Genomic DNA, 18,800 nt, shown 5'->3' with positions numbered 1-18,800 from the left:
CCAAGTGAGCAGGCTCCTGGTGCCGAGCCTCTGGACCTGTCTAGGCTAGTCCTTGAGTGATGGACATGTCACTTATCATCCAGACCTTACCTAAAGCCTTTGTAATCCATTTGATCTGGACAGAGCTTGTATTCTGTCACAGGAGGATCACTTTGAGAACTCAGGGTCATCTCCAACTGCTGCTGTGGCCCCAAAACCACTCAGACCAACTTATTCTCCAAACACCAAGACGTTCTCCCTAGTATCTAACTGCAGCTTCTGTACTGTTTCAGATCAAGATCTCTTCTCTCCAGGCCGCCATGGCACAACATCGCAACATTTTCCTCTTTTGAGACAGACATTTCATCTACATGCTTAGCCTCAATAAGTTAGAAAAGATAAGTGTGGCCCATTTAAGAAGCCAAGCAGTTAGATAAAAGGATACTTTGCCCACAAGGAAGGACCCTGAGTAAGTAGGATACAGTTACAGCTTAGGGGGAGGGGGCAGAACCAGCTGAATTACTCATATCCTTTTTCATAAAAATCACAGAATCTTAGTGTTAGAAATACCTTCAAGGTTAAAGCAGATCATAAGCAGGCAGAGGAGAGGGAAATAAAGCTGAAAATATAGAGATGTGTTTTCTCCAGGTGCCTAGAAGGATAGCTTAGTCCAAGAGTGGCTAAGAGTCAGTTGGCATCAGGGCTTAGAGGTCAGCATATAAAAGATGGTTTTTGTTCAGTCATTTCAGTCATGTCTGACTCTTTGTGACCCCATTTGGGGTTTTCTTGGCAAAGATATTGAGTTTGCCATTTCCTTCTCCAGATGAGGAAACTGAGGCCAATAGGGTTAAGTGACTTACCCAGAATCACACAGCTAGTAAGTATCTGGGGTCACATTTGAATTCAGGTCTTCCTGACTCCAGGCCCTAGACTCTATCCACTGCACGACCTAGCTGCCTGTAAGAGATGTTGGGGGGGCAGCTACTGAGTGGTGCAGTGGATAGAGCACCAGCCCTGGAGTCAGGAGGACCTGAGTTCAAATCCAGCCTCAGGCACTTGACACTTACTAGCTGTGTGACCCTGGGCAAGTCACTTAACCCCATTGCCTAGTCAAAAAAAAAGAGAGAGAGAGAGGTGTTAATGGGCAATGTTTACCTATGCTGGAACTCAAAGGACCTGAAAACTAGCAGGGTCTGAGCACATGGAAAAGAGAGTGCAAAAGCCAGAAGGACCCTTAGATCATAAGGCATCAGAGAACGGAGGGCCCTTAGAACAGAGAACATGGAATGGCAGAGCTGGAAGGAGCTTCCTGGACATTTTAGTCCAGTCTACTTGCTTTACTGAAATAAAAACAGACCCAGTGAGAGTAGGTGACATGTTCAGCATGACACAGCAATCCAGTGGCAGAACCTGGGAGAGGATCCAGATTTCCTGACACCCAGTCTGGTGTGCTCACAATCCTCCACTCTGCCTTCACCATAATTGATCAGGCAGGCAGGCAACTAATATCATGAATCCAAATTCTGCAGTCTTACTCTAAGGCTCAAAGTCAAAATCTGTGTTGCTGTTGAAGAACAGAGTGCCCAGAACTTCCTCTGTGGACACAAACCCCTCTCACACTGGCAGGTGGACTAGAAGGCTAAGTTTGCTGGATTTTAAAAAGAGTCTCAGCCATGGAGACATTTTCCCACATTTCCAGCCTTCACAGGCTCTGCTCTTGGGGCTTGTCAACTTTGTTTCGGTGTTTATCAAAATATTTGTCTTGCTCCTTATCTCTACCGTCTACTCTCTCGCATCCCCACCTGCCCCTTTGAGAAACCAATTAGCACCTAGAGGAAGAAAACCAAAGGCCAAAAAGGGGAAGAGGGATTGCAGGGACTCTCTGATGGATGAGCCTGGGAGCTGTTGGGGTCTGTCACAAGCCCTGCTCCCCCTTCTCTGTCCCCCAAACTGGTCCCCCATCAATTCTCACTCGGGAGCTAAGCTAATTACAAAGTAACAGACCTCTGAGACAAAGAGCTAGCCAAATTTCATGGCAAAAGATTTCATTTTTGAAGCTAGATTCATACTTTTCTGGGTTTCAGTCACTTCCAATGAGACAGGGAGGGAATATCTGCTCAGAGAAAGCCCCACCAGGCTCCAAGACTCCAGATAGCTACATATCTATACAGCCATATCTATATATCACAGACATATACATAGATAGATAATAAATAGATGATAGATAGATAGATAGATAGATAGATAGATAGATAGATAGATGACTAAGCTACCTTTGAGGGGAAGATTTTGGAGACAATGGGGCCACCTTTACCTGGGTGGGGTAGAACCTGAGAGTCATGGACTCTGCATTGTGAGAGGACCTCAGAGGCCTTCCAACTCATACCTCACCAAGCACTCCTTCCATAACACCTTGTACAAGTGATCTTCCAGTCTTCCCTTCTAGTAAGGGGAAGCTTACAGCCCCTCTCCCCCACTGCCCAGGCAGCCCATTCCACTTTGGGACAGCACTGATAGGAAGCTTGTCCTTATATGACACTAAAAACTGCCTCTCAGCCACTTTGCCCATTGCTCCTAGCTCTAGGGCCAAGCAGAGCAAGTCTAATCTTTCTTCCATGAGACAATTCATTAGATATTTCTTTTTTTTTTTAAGGCAATTGGGGTTAAATGACTTGCCCAGGGCCACACAGCTAGTAAGTGTCAAGTGTTTGGTCATAGGCCAGATTTGAACTCAGATCCTCCTGACTTCAGGGCTAGTGCTCTATTCACTGCACTACCTAGCTGCCCCTCATTAGATATTTCAACACAGCTCTCATGTCTCCCTTGAGTCTTCCTTTCCACAGGTTAAACATCCCTATTTCCTTTGACTGATCCACAAATGATATGGTTTCTGGTCCTCTCCCTATCCTTCCATAATGGCAGCTTGGCCAGCAACCCCCATTGGAACCCTTCTTCAGGGAATCCTTCTCTTCCCTCTGCCCTAAGTTTCCCAGTAACAGCTCCTGATGAGGAGTCTGGGTCTACTTTTAGTTCTCTTGTTATGTGATTGCTTGAAGAAAATGCATGTGTTTAGCCTGGGGAAGAGAAGGCTCAGTAGGAATATCATATCTATCTATATTTTCATTCAAGTGTGGATTAGATGAGATGGCCTCTGAGCTCCCTTACAAATCTAAGCTTCTGAGATACTGTGATTCTGCCTCTTCTATCATTTGGATAATTCATAAAATCCTGATTTTCCATGGACCTTCCTAGGATTTATCAGTTCCTGAACACCTAGGACCTCTCTCCATAAGGCTTCTTTGTGGGATTCAGTTGAAATAATACTGGACTAATTCAACCAACATTGATTATGTGCCAACTGTTTGCAAGGTGCCATGTTGGACACTGGAAATATAAAGGAAAAAATGGAACAGTCCCTGACTTCAAGGAGCTTACTAGACACTCCAAGCTCTAAGAGTCAATTGATCTCAAGGTCTTTCACTCTCTTGGATGCCCTCTTCTTGACCTTATCCTTCTTCTTTTCAAAGTTCTTCCTAAACCATGGCACTCCAAACCAGATACCGTCCTCCAGATGTGATTTGATCAGGGGACAGGACAGAGGAGCAATTGTCTCCTTTATTATGGGATACTATAACCCTTGATGTAGCCTCGGATTTCATTAGCTTTCTTGGTAGCTGTATCATGCTAAGTATGCACTAAAACTACTAAAACACCAAATTTTTCTTCCAAAAACAATTGCTGTCTGGCCCTCTTGCCCCAATCTTGTGCTTGTGAAGTTGATTTCTTGAATCCAAGTATAAGTCTTTACATTGAGTTTCATCTTATTCCTTTCAATCCGATGTTCTAGCTTGGGTTGTAGCCAGGATTCTTTGGGACTCCAGCTCTGTTAGATGATGCTGACTATACTCTGGTTTTCTATCATCAGGGTGCCATCTATTACCTTATCCATATCACTGCAGATCAAGACAGTGGATGGATCCTCTGAGCACTGCAGCAGAACACAGAACAGTAGAGCTGGAGGACCCAGGGAGACCAATCAGCCTAAACCCATCATTTTCAGAGGAGAAAACTGAGGCACAGGGTAGGCCTGGGCTGGGGGAGGGGGAAAGAGACTCATTCAAGGTTGGGACGCTGCTTTGGCTAGTACAATATCAATGTTGTATACATACAGACAGGTGAGACATCACGCTGCCGTTGCCTTCAGGGTCTGATCAAAATGGACCAGGAGGCTCCAGTTACACTCCTCCCCTACCCCACCCACAAGGCTTCATTTCCAGTGAAATCGCATTTGCACGCATTCCTATGTGTTATTTAGGGGGTCACCTACCAGGGCGTCAAGGTGAAGGCACAAACCTTCTCTGACCCCACTCAAGGCCCAGGCAGAATTCCTGAATTCCTGAGCCCAAGGCCTCCAGGTGACAAATGCCTGGTGTACTTGGAGGTCTAGGGCTCTGATATTCCATTTCCTTTCCAAATTTGCATGTAGTTAAGTCCCACTAAGATTACAGAACAGAATGCCAGAGCTTGGAGGGACCAAAGGGCCTTGGTGACTATATCACCACCACCCCCATTTTACAGATGGAGAAACTAAGGCCCTAAGAGAGGAAGAGAATTTGCCAAGTTCACACAGCGAATGATCATATCTAAACTTCTAAATAGAGCCTAAATATTCTGTTCTCTCTGTCTCCTTTTTTCTCTTTTTATTTCTCTCTCTCTCTTTCTCTGTCTCTTTCCCTTTCCTTCTTTCTCTCTCCTCTCTCTGTCTCTGTCTCTCTCTCCTTCTTTCTCTTTCCTCTGTCTCTCTCTCTGTCTCTCTCTCTATCTCTGTCTCCCTGTCTCTGTATCTCTCTGTGTCTGTCTCTCTGTGTCTGTCTCTCTGTCTGTCTCTCTATCTCTCTGTCTCTCTCTCTTTCTCTCTCTCTCTCTCTCTCTCTCTCTTCTCTCTCTCTCTCTCTCTCTCTCTCTCTCTCTCTCTCTCTTTCTCTCTCTCTCCCCTTTTCCCACCACCCCTAACCCAGGGGCTAAGGACAGGATTAATGATTAGCAGAAAGAGCCTTCCTTCAACACTTCAGCAGGTCAGTGATCTCACAGATGGGAACGGACCCTCTGATGACACCCCATCTAGGCAGTTCTCTCTGCAAAGCCTCCACCAACAAGCAGAATGCCATCAGTACCCTTCCAGCTCTCAGGCTGCGCTTCCGTTCTCCCACATGCTTGCTGCACAATTGGCTCATCTCTTTCTCTGGATGTGTATCTCATTGACTATCACACATAAGCCTGCTTCTCGCCCTGAGTTCTGTATCAGTAATGTGCTGCCTCCAATTACACCTTCCATGCTCCTCTCCATCTCCCTCTGGATGAGCCACAATCTTCATCCTTCTAAGAATTCATGATTCACAGCCATATGATAATGTTTGAAGAATAGCGATGTTTCAATTTGGAGCTATAGTCAGAAAGTTACTAAAATATGCATACCCTTTAGCTCAGTCGCATCACTTCCAGGATTACGCTCCAAATAGGTCAAAGACAGAAGAAAAAGACTCATATGTACAAAAATATGTATAGCAGCATTTTTATACAAAGAACTGGAAACTGAGAGGGTGCCCATCAGTTGGGGAATGGTTGAACAAGCCATGGTATATGAATATGATGGAACATTGTTGTACTTTAAGAAGTGGTGAAGGGGATGGTTTCAAAGAAATCTAAGAGGATAGGAATTGTTGCAGAATGAACTGAGCAGAACCAGGAGAAAAATATATACAAATAACCAGAATATCACAAAGGAAAGCAATTTTGAAGTAAGAGATCAATGCAAAGACCAATTATGACTCCAGGAGATGGATAATGACACAGGCATCTCTCTTCCTAGCAGGGAGGTAGCGACCTGGAGGGGTATAAAGAGGCATATATTTGCATAAATGGACAATAGATTGATGTGTTTTACTTGACTAGTTCAGTTTGTTATGGAGGGATGCTTTGGGGGAGAATCATAAAAAGGAAGGAAGAAAGAAAAAAAGAAAGGAAGGAAGGAAGGAAGGAAGGGAGGGAGGGAGGGAGGGAGGGAGGGAGGAAGGGAGGAAGAGAGGGAGGGAGGAAGAAAGAAAAAGAGGAAGAAAGGAAAGAATCAATAAACCATTAAAATACACACAAGAAAAACAAAATAATGTTGACATTCAAAAGATGATTCTTTGTTTCATAGAGAAGCTTGGGTCAGTTAAAAGTATTGTGAGATTTCTCAAGTTCAATCTAGCCCACTCTCTTCTTCTCACTCAGTTTTGGCCTCCATTCCTTGTGTATGCGTAGTGTCTGCTCAAGGCAGAGAGAGACAAACTCTATGGTGACTTTATTCAAATAACCACAGAAAAAGAGAGAGAAAGAGACTGAGAGGGAGACAGAGACAGACAGAGGGAGAGGGAGAGAGAGAGAGAGAGAGAGAGAGAGAGAGAGAGAGAGAGAGAGACAGAGAGAGACAGAGACAGAGAGAGAGGGACAGAGAGACAGAGAGACAGAGACAGAGACAGAGAGAGAGAGCTACTCAATGCTGTAGGCAACTCCATAAGACTGTGAGTTGAAAAGAATGTGCTAACCTGCATTGGTAGAGGGAATCCAAGTCTCTGTTTCCTTTAGCTCTACTCTCATTTCCTCATTCAGCCTATGAGGGACTGGGATGTCAGAATCCATAAATGGTGGTTTCATTTTCCTTAATGGAATAGATGGTTTGTTATAGAATTGCTGGCAGATCTTTTCTATTTTCCATCTCTTCATTACCCTCTTCCTGGGTTCATCTTTAAATGTTCTTGGGACAAATGAGATAATATTTGTAAAGCACTCAGTGCAGTGCCTGGTATATAGTAAACACTTAATAAATACGTGTTCTATTTTCCCTTTCTCTTCCCATCAATTAAGGAATGTCTAAAAACAATTGTACTTGCCATAAGGGCAGAAATGAAGAATTCAGAGGAGATACAGGAAGATTTATATGAACTGAAGAATGAATTAAGCAGAACCAGAAAAATAATATACATTATGACTTCAATAATGCACACATAAAGAACAATAAAACAAAACTAAATGCTTTATAATTATAATGATGAGACATTGCCCCAGAGAAGACTAATGAAATTTCATCTTCCTCCCTTCATTCCAAAGATGAACTATGAGTGTGGAGTACTGTACATACTGTCTTACACAATTAATATGTTGATTGGTTTAGTTGAACCTTTTTTTCTTTTTTTTTTAATTGTTACAAGAAAAGAATTATTGGTTAAAAAGTTAAGAAGGTTAAAAGATAGGAAGAGATGTGTTCATAAATGAACAGGATGCAAAAACAAAAAGCATAAAATATCCCTGGAAGATGCTCTTATGGTGCTTTATTTACACTGGTTAATATTCCTAAGGCTGTTACTGTGTCTATGTCTGTGTCTTGATCCATTTCCCATATTTTAGCATCAATGGCATAAATAGGTCAGGGTGGAGCTCTTTTAATTATATCATATCTTTTCAGAAAATTTTTTTAATCTCTCTCTCTCTCTCTCCCCAGTACCTGACACAATGACTGCCACCTAATAGGTACTTAGCAAATATTTATTAATTGCTTTGATCTTAATTTTTTCTTCTGATTTAATCATTCTTCTAAGAATTCAATGTCCTGATCCCACACAGGTAGCTGATGTGTAAAATGCTCTTAAAAGGGTAACCAATAGTTGTTGATCAAATCTATTAAGATGCTACAATCTGATCTATTCGTTTCTTTGTGCTATACTGACCAGGTCTAAAGCTGATTATAAAAAAGTGTCATAAATTAAAGAAACACAGAATCTCCAAATCAAAGACTCAGAGATGAAAAGTCCTTTAGGAGCCACCTAATCTTACCTGGATTTCTTGATTATCCTGGATCCCACACATGGGGTTCCTTCAACTGCAACTCCAAAAACCATTGGGCAGGGGGGAGAGGGCATCTGATTCCCTTCTGGCATGGTAAGGAGGAGCAACCTGGAGTCGTATAGGTCTATCTAACCAGGCTATAAACACTATGCTCCACCCCCCACCATTCCTAAAACAATCTATCATTAAATCCAGGTGAATTGGGCTCTTCATTCCCTCTCTCTCATACTTCAGGTTCCCTTTTTTAGAGTATTCTCTCCAAGACTGAGCTCTCTGTGCCAGGGGCATTTTGCCTTCTAATCTTCCTTTTCATTGCCAGTGGGTACTTAAGGCTTCATCCCCTATTAGAACACAAGGGGTAATGTTTAGGGAAGGCAGCCTGGAGTCAGGGAAAGAGCCCTGGACTTGGAAGATTTGGAATCCTAGATCTGTCATGTACTTTAGGAGGGGCCTTAGGCAAATCATTTCTCCCCCCTCTGAACCTCAATTTCCTCCTCTGTCAAATGGGGAGAATACTTCCTATCTTACTGTATCACAGGAAGCTCAGGGCTCACTTGTTCTAGAACAAGAAATGTCAGGGCTGGGAAGAGCCTTGGACACAAAATGTCACAGCTGGGACTATTGTAAAGTTTTAAATATTTAGAGCTATTGTAAGTTTTAAATATGATCACATATTTAAAGTATTTTATAAAGTTATGTAAATATACAGGGTGTCCCAAAAATCTTAGCACAGTTTTAAGCTATGAAAGCATCCCCTACAGGGCTAATCCCCAAATCTCATGTTGTCAAGGGTTGCCTGACTATTTCACCATTCAGTGTTCTAAAGGTTACCCTGAGGGCCTGAGGTTTCTAATACTGTCACTCATAAGCCCCCATTAGTGTATTTCCCATTAATTATCAGACTTAATTTTTAGGAAGGGTATTTGCTAAGTAAATATAGCAAGAACAGTTGCTATAGAAACAATTATTCCCCAAAGTAGGGGCATACATATAAGATCCTTGGGGAGAGTTAGTTCAAACTCATACTAAAAATGATAGTGATACACACATATAGGGAATTCATGTGCCACAGAGAAAATTCACAGTTCTTGATTACTGGAAGTCCTTTCCTCCTTTCATGAACTCATGAAATTCTCCCTAAATGCAATTCTTTACTAGACTCTAGACTATAAAGACTAGTGGTCTTACAGAGTCTGAAACCACCTCACACTGTCTAGTGGGTCCTTCATGTCTCTCTTGGCACCCAGTACAGAGGCTGCCATCAGCTACTGCTTCTCAGAGATGCTGCCACCCTCTCCCATGGATTCTGCTACCAACACTCTCAGCACCTCCAGGTCTCCAGACTTTTCAAAGATCACAAGGTTGTAACCTGGTCAGTTCCATCTCTGGATGCCTTTTCTTAGGAGACCTTTTATTTGATCCAAGCATGTCATTCTTGACTTCCAGTTAGACATGTTGTCTCTTGTCCAATCTCTCTGGTAACATGATCAGTGGGGAGGGAGGAGGAAAGAGAAGGAGGTACTCTCTCTGTCCTCCCCACAAGGGGGATTTCCTCTCAATGGCCTAAAATCCTCAACTCCTAAATTTGGAGTCTCTCCCACTCAGCCAATTGGGTCCAAACCAGCTTTTATATATATATTATATATATATATATCTCCCCCCACTTGTCCTGATTTCCAGCATGGCATCATTTGCTTTCATATAATGACCAAAAGCCCTTAAGAGCCTTTCAAATTGATCATACCAAGAACCCTCTGTGATTAATTGGGATGAATAGATCCCCACTCTTTTGCTGTAGTGGGTGGGCCAGTCATTTAGTCAGGGAGACCCAGGCTCAAGTCCTGCCTATATGTGACCCTGGATAAGTCATTATCAGGACTCCAGGACACTCCCTAAGACTACTGGTAACAGATGACATGCATGGAATTTTCACATCAGAACTCCCCTATGACAGTAAAAATCAAAGGTCCAGACCAAACACATACACACACTCAAGACGAAAATCCTAGAAAATCAAAAGCCAAAGGAGTCTTTGAACATAGAATATAGAATGAAAGAATTGGCAGGCACTTTAGAGACCCCTCACCCCAATTTCATTTTCCACAGGGAGAAACTGAGTCTCAGAGGAAAAAAGCACTTTCGCAGGCTCACACAGTGAGTTAGTGGAAGTAGCAGGACTAGAGGCCTGATTCATAATCCAGGGATTATTCTGCTACATATGGGGCAGACAGAAGCTTCTCTGTATCCCTGAAATCTCCTCTTTTTTTTTATAGTCAATAACACACGATGCCTTAGAACATGGAAGGCCAGAGCTGGGAAGGGCCTGAGAACAGGGGATGTCAGGGCTGGGAGGGGCCTGAGAACAGGGGATGTCAGGGCTGGGAGGGATCTTAGAAATAGAAATGTCAGAGCTTGGGAGGAGCCTTGGACACAGAATGTCACAGCTGGGAGGGCTCTGAGGACAGAGAATGTCTGAGCTGGGAGGGATCCTAGAACAGGGTCTGTCAGAGCTCTCTGTCCTGATCTCTGGGCCAGTCTTAGGGCTCAGCATCTGGAAGGCTGTGGAAGGGCCGCCCTTCAAAGGGGGGTCTTTTGCTGAGGGTTGTTGTTTAGAAACAAATGTTACAAAGTACAGTATCATTAGGAGCTCACCAGGCTGGGACCCTGGTGGGCCGTGGGCAGGGGCAAGGCCCATAGCGTCCCACGGAAGGGGCCCTGCACATTCAAAGTGATTAATCCTCCGTGTTTATTAATCACGGCGTGTGCTCGGATTTGATAAATTGCCCAACGGTTGCATTAGCTAATAACTCTCAGCACCAAACCAAATAGTTCATCTGTTTTTCTAATCCGCCCCAGAGCATCCTGGGAGCAGGCCCGGTGGTCGAGCAGAGAAGAGAAACATTCATTTACGGTAATTGGTTTCAGCTCCTCCCTTGGCTGTCTTCCGTGACCTAAATGTATCCAGTTGTTTGCCGTCCCTGCCTCGGGTTTGGGGGTCACCCCTAATGGTTTAATTCAACAAAAGCCTGCCGAGGCTTCCTGTAACCTTTGTCTCCACTCATTCCTTCTCCGGAGCCGTTTGCTCCTGCCTGCTTTCGGGGAAGTGTTTCCCAGAGCTGTTTCTTTCCCAGGGAACAAAGTCAAGATTGTTGGAAGAAAGGAAGGAAAAAAGGATTTCTCTCCAGGAGACATGGGGAGAGACAGACAGACAAAGAAGACTGAGACAGAGAGAGACACAGAGAGGAGAGACAGAGACAGAGAGACGGAGAAAGAAGACACAGACACACAGAGAGAGGAGAGATAGAGACACAGAGTTTGAGAGTTAGAGAAAAGAGAGAGGAGAGAGGTGTGATAGAGAGACAGGGAGGAGAGAGACAGAGAGAGGAGAGATAGAGACACAGAGTTTGAGAGAGTTAGAGAAAAGAGAGGAGAGAGGTGTGAGAGAGAGACAGAGAGAGGGGGGAGGAGAGAGACAGAGAGAGACAGAGAGGAGAGACAGAGACACAGAGTTTGAGATAGTTAGAGAAAAGAGAGAGAGCGATAGAGAGAGGAGAGGTGTGAGAGAGAGACGGAGAGAGGAGAGAAAGAAAGAGGAGAGGGGGGGGAGGAGAGAGACAGAGAGAGAGATTGGGGGCTAGAGCCCCTCATTTGTCTCCTGCTTGGCCTCCACAAAGCCCGTGTTGTCTGCTACCTGCGCTCAGGGACTCCAACACAGAGCCCGGCCCCTGTGACCAAGAGAGAAGGAGACACAGGTCCTCATTCATGTTCAAGGGAGCTGAGGAAACAGCTGGAGACTAATACTTGTGCGCCTGGTAGCGAGGAGGCCAGCCCGCCACCCTGCTGGAAGAGCTCACAGAGAGAGCTGGCTGCCTCCGAGCAGCCTTCTTGTTGCTCTTGGCGTAAGTTCAAACCCGGAGCACTGAATGGGCTGAGCCGCGGCCGGCCCTTTCTCCCCGGCTTCCTGGCTCCGATTGCATGGGTCCGTCCCAGGCTTTGGGAAAGGGGATGTGTATGGGGAGGGTCCCCAGCTGGCAGCTCCTCCCCCCTAAGCTGTCTCCGCTCTTGCCCAGCACCACCGAGGCCACGGGGGGGGGGGGGGGGTGGCGGGAGGGGCGCGTTGCTGAGCGAGAATCTGGAATACATTGCTTGGTCTGTCCTACAGTCGGGACAGCTTGTAAAGCTGGTTGGGATGCATCTGGTGGAAAAGCTCTGTATAAATATTAGACCATTATCGAGGGATTGTATTTCCAGGCTGGGCCGGGGGAGGCTGGGGGGACACAGATGCGTTTTGTCAAGACAGAAGGATCTAGTCTAAGTACTAGGAGGCCCCCTTCTTCAGTGAGCCAGCCCCCACATCCCAGACACACAGACTGCCCCCAGACAGGACAGGGAGAAGGGACAGACTGAGTCCCAGGGCTGAGCCCATGCTCAGCCACTAGGGTGATCTCCCACTCAGGGCCATCCCTTCCTGGGTGTCCTCCAGAGCCAAACAGAGCAGGCAGCAGGACAAACTAGAACAGCATCCCAAGTTTCAGCAGCCCCCTGCCACTGACAGCTGGAAGACATTGGGGAAATCCCTCCTCTTCTCTGACTCAGTTTCCTTTTCTGAAAAATAAGGGAGTTAGATGACAATGATGACATTAGCCAGTGTTGATATTGAAGGCTCTAAGATTTACAAAGCCCTTTAAACACAGGCTCATCACTCTAATGCTGGAAGAGATTTCCGAGTCCAGTCCCCTGCATGTGATAGACTGAGGCTAAGCTACTTGAATTGTCTTGCCAAAAGTCACAGATGGAGTAAGCATCTGAGACAGGTGAGGTCTTTCTGATGCCAAGTCCAGAGCTCTGTCCCCTGCATCAAAGTCTGTCCTAGCTGTGGCATTCTGTTGGAATGGTTATCTGAGAAGTGATAATCTCATCACTGTTCCATTTGGCCCCCCAGGGCAGAATAAGCAATGAAGAAAGTTGTAAATCACTCCCTCTTTTGAACCTCAGAACAACTCTGAAAGATAGGTGCTATTATATCCTCATTTCTTTACAGGTGAGGAAACTGAGTCAGAGTGAAGTGACTTGCACAGGGTTACACAGGTAGTGCCTGGAGTTTTTTGTTTTTTGGTTTTTTTAATGTAAACAGTTCAGCATTGTGCTGGCTCTTGAGAAATATTTAACAACCCTGAAGAAGGAGTCTAGGACATGGGGTGCATCTTCTGTGGAACACTTAGGGAAAGATGGATGAAAAGCAGACACAGTGGCAGGGGCTGGGGTCTCTCTGCTTGGGGTGCCTTCTCATTTGATCCTCACACCCCTCAGATGGCAAAGCCAGTTTTCTTAGCCCCCCTTCATGGATGAGGCATCTAGAGAACAAAACAAGAAAGTGATTTGCCCAGAGTCTCACAGCCTATACATTTCAAACCTAGGTCATCTGAGTCCCAGTCCAGGGGTCCTTCCAAAGCACCCTTCCCTATCTTATCTCCTACAATAGCCCAAACAGCACTCAAACCAGCCTCCCCACCCATCCTCGCAATGCTCCAGGTGGCCCACTGACCACACTGGATTTTCCCATTTGACTACTCCCTTCTTTCTTCTTCTCATCCTTGGGGGCCCAGCTCAAGTATTGCCTCTTCTGAGAAGTCCTCCAGGATCTCCCAGGGGTCAGTTGTATTGAGTTGGGGTGTCTCTCTCCCAAGACATTCTCCCTGCCTCTTAGGCATTCAACACATCCTGCCCCTCTAGTAACTGCTAGTGTCTCTATCTAATCTGACTGGGAATCAGTTGAGAGAAGGAACCTCCCCATATCACCTCTCCCTAGCCGGGGACCCAACCACGGGAGGACTCCAGCCTAATCTTTTTTTTTTTTTTGTTAAGGCAACTAGGGTTAAGTGACTTGCCCAGGGTGACACAGCTAGTAAGTGTTTGAGGCCAAATTTGAACTCAGGTCTTCCTGACTCCAGGGCTGGTTCTCTATCCATTGCGCCACCTAGCTGCCCCCAGCCTAATCTTTTTGAGCCTCAGTTTCCTCATCTGGAAAACAAAGGTATAGTCTCTGAGGTCCTCTCTGGCTCTGAATCTATGATCCTATGAAAGGCTTATGAAGGAGAATGAAATGGGGTACAGGGGAGTGGGAGACAAGAGAGGAGAACAGACCGCAAGGGAATGAATGAAAATGGGCCAGAGTAGAGAGGAAGAGAGGATGGGGAGGAGGGGTAGGAAGAATCCCACCCATGAAAGCTTCTTGGGGGGGTAGCTCTGGGGGGTACAGCTCCTTCTGTCATGCCTGCAATGCTCTCCCTCCTCATCTCTGCCTCCTGGCCTCCCTCCCTTCCTTCACATCCCAGTTCCAATCCCACTTTCTGCCAGGCCGTGGCTAGACCAAGCACCTTCCTCCAGCAGGTCAGTGTCTCCCTCCTCCCCAAGCCCAGGGGGATGGGCTATGACAAACAACCAGATGGAGGCCTGGGGTGGGGGGAGGGGGACTGGACAATCAGAGGAGGCCACCATGCTGGGGATCCCTGCTTAGGTACTGGCCGGGACTAGACAGAGCGCAACATCATAACATTTGAGTGTTGGAAGGGACCCCAGTGCCTCTAGTCCAGCCCAAACACCAATGGAATCTCCGCTTGGAGGACCCCAGTGAAAGGGAGCCCCCATCTCCCTCGGTAGCCCCATCCTCTCTGGAGCAGTTCTTATGGATAGGCTGTTTGTCCTGACATCCAGCCTCAGTCTCCTCTCTTGTGACTCTCCCAGCCCCATTACTCCTGGGTTTTCAGCTCTCTGAGTAGAATGGGGAGGATGGTTGTGCTCAAAGAATTCTCTAATGATTTTAGGACAACGTGGCTAGAGTCTCCAGTGGAATAGCCCAGAGGAATATGCTTTTACCTGGGGGTGCTTAACATCGTCATCAATGACTCTGCCAAAGGCCTCTAGTGTTGTTCTGTCTTTAAGGATTTGGAGGGTCAAGTGAAAAGGAGAGGAGGTATTCTCTCCCTCCTGACTGCCTCTGTGGACTCCAGGCATTTTCTGTGGCTGTCCGCCATGCCTGGAATGTTTTCCCTCCTCATCTCTGCCTCCTGCCTCCCTCCCTTCCTTCAGGTCCCAGCTCAAATCCCACTTTCTCCAGGAATTCTTAATACTAATGCCTTCCCCCTGTCCATTATCTCCAATTAATCCTGTATGTAGTTTGTATGTAGAGTTGTTTGCATGTTTTCTCCCTCATTAGTCTGTGAGCTCCTTGAGGGCAGGGACTGTCTTTTGCCTTTCTTTGCATGCCCTGGGATAAGCCCAGTTCCTGGCACACAGTAGGTGCTTAATAAATGCTCATTGCCTTGAGTTCTTTCAGGTGCCCTGTGTCAGTCTGACAGGCTAATACACACACTATTCCCTGCCTTCTCAAAGCCCAGAGAACATTTTCAGGGCAATCAGGTCCCTAAGTCTCTGATTCCTTCCTGTGGGACTTGTGTCCCAGCAGTGGGGACTCAGAAAGGGTCACCAGACACTCAACAGCTGCTTTGTTTTCCCATCAAAAAGCCTTCTAGTGGCCTTCTTCCCAAGCCCCTCCCCCCAAGGGGTCCCTGAGATACCCATCAGAGGCTCTGTCCCAACCAACACAGAATCAGAGAACCTTGGAACTGGAAAGGACTCCCAAGGTCATCCAGGTCAGCGTCCTCTCTGTAACTGTCTCCCCACTTGAAAGGCTCCGCTTCTTCCCTTCTGCCTCCTGCCCAGCCTGACTCCCTTTAAGGCTCAGCTCAGGCCACAAGGCCTACAGAGGCTTCTACTGCTCCCCTCCAGCTGCCAACACCTTCCCCTTCAAGGTAACTCTAGCTCATTTTGTGTTTGTCTTGTCTCTGCCCATGTAAGACAAGATCTAGACTGATCCTGCCCTACCCTCCCGTTCTCCTTAAAGCAGGTGATAAATGTCCCGCCACTTACAGAGGTGAGAACACATCTCAGCCACCCAATAAAAGACTGGATTAAGTGTGCCTCCTCAGTGTTAGATTGGCTAAGAAAACTTAGCCACTCCCTCCCTGTGGGTCTTCTATAAAAGAGCATACATGCATGTGTACACACACATTATACATGTATCTATGCAAACATACTTTATAATTACATATGCATATATGTGTATGTATGTACATTCACACCTGTATGTAACCCTGTTCAAGCCTCGAGTAGTTGCACAAGACTCCTCACAGGTAGAGAGAAGGATGGCTATGTGATTTGCATATCAATATGTGGTCTCCTCCATTAGAATGCAAGGTGTCCGAGGACAGGAACTGTTTACTTTTGTAATTGTACCTGCATTGTTCAGCACAGAGCCTGGTACGTGGAAATAATAATAATAATGATAATGATTTTAAAAAAAAACCTTACATTTATGTAGTTTTTACTATATGCCAGGCTGTGGGCTAAGCGCTTTACAATTATTAGCTCATTTGATCATGGTAAGTAAGCATCCCTTCACTGTCTCCTTCCATTAAGGTTCCCTAAAGAAAAACCTTGGGAAACTGTCCAGTATTGGAGCCAAGGAATCTGCTTCCTCCCCATCAACAGATCTATGCATCTGTGTCTGTGTTGAGGCACAGGCCTGACAGTGGGTGCTTTTCTGAACAAGGCTGCTGCTGTTTGTCCTTCGTGCTCTGAGAGGACTGGGACATCAGGGAGGTGATGCCATGACATGCGAGTGAATTGGATCTAAGTGAGGCAGGTCTGTGTAAAGTCACCAGCCTCACTTTCTTCTCCACAGCCATCTGAGTCCAGTGGCAAGATATAGATCAGGACAACTGGAGATGGCCCTAGATGCAGTGGGAGACCTTGGCCTTTTCGTTTTCTTTAGTAGGTCCCAGTTTGACTGAGGTAACACCCATTCAGTGATTAAGGCTAGGTAAGAAATGAGGCAGAGAATGGCCACTTTTACCTAATCCAAATAAAAATCAATCTGGGAGGGGAAGACCCTCAGGGTTTCTGGCCAAAACAGAAAGGATTACTATTTACATTCACTCTGAGCCAATCAGGGCCCAAACAATGATCAAGTGGGGCGTGGCCTGGGACCTATTGTTGACCAATCAATGAGAGTTTCAGGGACCAAAATTTACATTCCTTTGGGCAGATCTTGCATGTAAGGATATGATACCTTGTGTGGATAGAGGGAAGGGAAAGAAAGGAGAGAGAGAGAGAGAGAGAGAGAGAGAGAGAGAGAGAGAGAGAGAGAGAGAGAGGGAGAGACAGAGACAGAGAGAGAGAGAGAGAGAGAAGCTGTGTTGTTTGCCTTTGTTCTCAAAGAGGAACAGACATCAAGGAGGTGATGCCATGATATGCGAGTGAATTGGATCTAGGTGAGGCAGGTCTGTGAAAAGTCACCAGCCTCACTTTCACCTCCAGAGCCATCTGGGTCCAGTGGTAAGATATGGATCGGGCCTTTTTAAGCTAAGGTCTTTCCCACGTCCCTGACTGACTGAACAGGCAGCGTTGGATAGAGGGCTGCCTTTGAATTTCAGCTGCTGAACCATGAGCAAGTCACAAAATCCTGGCACCTCAGAACTGAGACCTCAGAGACCATCTTGTGCAGTCTGTTCACTTGACAGATGAGGAAACAGGCTCAGATAGGGATGTGATTTGTCTGCAGCTATGACATGACAGGGAAATAAAGTCATCACGCTCTGAGTCCAGCATTTCCCCCAGTTCCATACACCTTCCTGATCTGAGCCTCAGTTTCCTCATCTGCCAGATGGAAACAATGTGCGTCATACTACCTCCCTTCCAGGGCCAATGTGAAAGAGATGCTTTGTAAATATCGGCATCACTCTAAAAATGAGAGTTGTCATTATTTCATCAAGGCAAGAAAGGCTGGGCTGGGAATCCAGTGGCACTCGCTGAGCTAACCACTTCCTACGGATGTCCCCCGAGCTGGCAGCCCCTGGGCCTAGACAGGGGCCCAGACTGTCACGAGGCCGCAGCCCCTCCACCTCCCCTGGGCACACACAGGCAGACACAATGTGTTAAGACTTAGGCATGGTCTCCAGGATGGAAGCTGAACCTCCATGCTCCAAGAGCAGCTCCCTAATGTTTCCAATGTGACCAGGAGAGAGGGAAGGAGAGACCACCATGGCTGATAGTCTGTTTACCGCTCCCCCGCCCCTCTAGTGTGGGGTGTAGGGGGAGGGGATGGAGGCTAGGATGTCTCCCAGCTCCCTGAGCCTGGTGGTCGGGGAGCCTGCCCTGTGTCATTCAGCAGGCACAGGAGAAGGCCAAAGCAAATTATTTAGTAGCTGGGATCCCTAGCAGGCCTGGGGAGCCATAGCCATCCCAAAGCAGTTAGCCAGAGAGTAACTAACTGTCAGACACAATTAGAGTACATCACAGCAGCCCTGCCTGGCCCTGGGAGACTCTGCAGAGGATCACAGGGGGAGGGATGTAGGGAAAGGGCACTTTCTGTGATCCAGGAACTGTCTTTACCTTGCGGAGACTCATAGGATGGCTCTCAATGGGCAGCTCACACATCAGTGAGACTGTGGGGTCCCTGCAATTGAGGACAGACAAGAGATATTCAAGCTTCTATTCTAGGCCTTACTAGGGGGCATGCTGTGTGACCTTAGCCATGATGCTTAACCTCTCTGAGACTGAAATGGGACGAGGGAAATGCCTGTCTCTCAGGAAGAGGTGGGGCTCTGCCCAGGCTGAGCCTCCACACAGACAGAGAAGTGACAAATGGAGACAATTATTTCATTCATTCAAAGCCTGTAAGCCTCAGAAATGGGATACAAGCAAAGGAATGGGGTGGGTCAGTTCTCAAGGGCTTTCTCGTTGGAAGGGAGATGGTGAGGGATTGGCTGCATGTGACTGTGAACCATCAGGGTGGACTCCCAGTAAGTATGTTACTGAACTTAGGTGTGTCTCCCCGACTGCCTCCTCTCATGGCTAACAGCTCTTCTCCTACAGTA

The sequence above is a fragment of the Phascolarctos cinereus genome, unplaced genomic scaffold (assembly GCF_003287225.1).
Source record: "Phascolarctos cinereus isolate Bilbo 61053 unplaced genomic scaffold, phaCin_HiC Scaffold_5;HRSCAF=322, whole genome shotgun sequence".
Lineage (NCBI taxonomy): Eukaryota > Metazoa > Chordata > Mammalia > Diprotodontia > Phascolarctidae > Phascolarctos > Phascolarctos cinereus.
Note: the sequence above shows the minus strand (reverse complement) of the source record.